Here is a 2,554-nt window from a genome sequence, read left to right on the forward strand (position 1 = left end):
GGGGGGGCATTGTGTATGTGTGGGGCAGCAGCTCTTGGTGTGGGGTGTGGAGTAGCAACAGCTCATGGGGGCCAAGGGGGAGTGCAGTGGGGAGGTTGCAGCAGTTCACAGGGGTTGCTTGTGCTGGAGGAGAGGGGGTAGCAGCGCTTGCTGGAAGGAACAATACGAAAAGTTGTCTGAAATGGTAATTTCCGTTTCTCATTTCATCATCCCTGGGTAGGCGTTAGCTGTGTGTGTGTGTGTGTGTGCATGTGCGCGTGTGTGCACACAGGGGATAGAGCTGATCTGCCTGCAAGCCTGGCTGAGCTGTATTTATTTATTTATTTTGTATTTCCCAGTTTAATCTCTAGATTACTTAGTGTTTTTCCCCCTTGGAGAACCCTTTGTGTGCCAGGGGGAGGGCTGCTGTGCACCCTGGCACCTTTGTGAAAAACAGCTGCACTTCTGCAGTCCAGAATTTACCACCCACCCCCAGTCTGCTAGATTGATTGCATGTTTAGAAAGGCAAATCATGTCTTCCCCCTCCAAGAAGCCTGGAGGAGCTGAGCCCTTCAACGCCCTCTGCCCTTTCCCAGAGAGAACAGCTGTCTTGTTGGGGGGGGAGAGGGATTGAAAATCAGTCTGTTCATTGAGACACAAGGGTTGGTGTGTTTACAGACTTGCTTCTGCTCTGAGCTTGTAGGTCTGTTTTGATATCCAGTTGCAGGAAAGGGTCCGCTCCCCTCCCCCTGCTTTCTGTATGGCTTTGTACATGCCATGCTCACTTACCAAGGACGTGGCCCTATAGCCAGCCAGTGTCCTTAAAACTAAATTCGTCCTTTTGGATTAGTCCAGAAGCTGGATGTAGATGGGATACGTTTGGCTATTAGATTGAGATGTGAAAGGGACATCATGAACCTAAAAATGACATATGTGTCTGAATATGTTGTGATGGCTGTATAGTTATTGGTTGCATCTAAGATTAACCTAGATGCTACCTCTGGTTGTTTTAAATATTTTTCTCTGTTCTTCTAATTTGCCCATTTTATAGTACCTTTGTATAAAGTCACTTTTGTTGTCTCTTGCCCTCCCTTTTCTGGAGTGGAAAAGGCCTTTGAATTACCAACAGGGGAGTGCGATAGCCTTTATACACTTAAAACACCAGTATCATCAAACCCTAGATTTTTGTTATCTCTTGGTTTTAAAAATAAAATAGTTGTCACTATCCCCAGGGACAGGGGCATCCCCAAATTAGAGGCATCATTGGACCCTTTAAGTGGTCATGGTGATGGTGGTAGAAATGTGTAATTCCTGCACAGAAAGTGAAACGAGACCCATGGTTGACTTCCTTTCTGTCTTGTTAGGGGAATTCTTAAGTGCCTCACCTCGCCTGATTTGCCTATGAAGCATTCTTGTTGACGCGGTGTGACCTGTTTTCTCATTCTGTGGGAAGAAATGGGTTGATGATATGTCTCCTGTTTGGCAATCTGTATTTGTGCGTGCAGCTTGACTGGTTTGGAGCCATGCAGATGCTGGTTACTTTTAGTGCGTCTCCTGCATAATGAACCTTGGTGATTGGCACCTCTCTTAGCTTAGTTTGGGTGCATACCTCCGCAGAGCCAAGCTCCGTGCATCTTGCTGTGTCCTTGCTGCCTCGGCACTCGCTGGCCTGTGTAAGGGGATTTTATCCTGTGATTCTGCTGTTGTGCTGAGGGGCTCTGCAATAATTTCCTTGTCAATAACGAGAATTTCTGTCACTGGGAAATGTAGCATTGAGGAGGTAGGTCCAATGAGTGACAGTGGTCCTCCACTGGAAAGGGTGTGGGATCCGGACTAACTTTAGGGACTGCATGGGCTCTAGCTTATCCTTTGCTGGCTAAGTGAGCTGAGACTCAGTGCCCTTCAAACCCCAGTGAAATGTTGTTTTCTCTTTCTGAGTGGATGTGGCTAGGCTTGGGCTAGATGAATCCCAGGTTAACTATGCAGTGCAGAGAGATTCTTGATAGCAAATGTCTGAGGAGGTCTAGTAACTTTAATCTTAGCTCTTTTGGAAATGTGGTAGGTGCTTTGTGTAAAGCACTGCCCAAGTCTTGTTCTTCTGTTCTGTATCTATATTTAAAAATCTAAATCTTTGGCTGTTTCTGTTTCACAGTATTGTGATCCAAGGGATTCATTGAAGTGTTTTCCCCTTGCTGTGGTGACTTGGCTTTGTGTCAATGGTGATGTTATCAAAGCATTGAGTTGTGTGTTGATCTTAGTAGTGTTTAGCTGTGAACCTCACACTTGAAAATCACATACTTCTGTTTTGCATTTGTCTGCTGCCTTTTCTTTCTTTATTTTTTTTGGTAATTTAATAAGCAGGTTCGTGTAGCTTTACTCAGCCGAGTTTTCCAACAGGAATATTGCTTTTGGGGGTGTGAAAAACAAGTGGAACTTTCCCAGTGAAGCTTCAGGTTGGCTCTTGTAGGTGGTAGAGACCTATTCAGATTACTTTATTGTTTAGAAGCAGCTTAATACATTTGGGGAAGAGGATGACATAGGATATATAATAAAGTGTGCTAGAGCCTTGTGTAGC

This window comes from Gavialis gangeticus, unplaced genomic scaffold (genome assembly GCF_001723915.1).
Source record: "Gavialis gangeticus isolate Ggan-Ray unplaced genomic scaffold, GavGan_comp1, whole genome shotgun sequence".
In the NCBI taxonomy this organism is placed as follows: domain Eukaryota; kingdom Metazoa; phylum Chordata; order Crocodylia; family Gavialidae; genus Gavialis; species Gavialis gangeticus.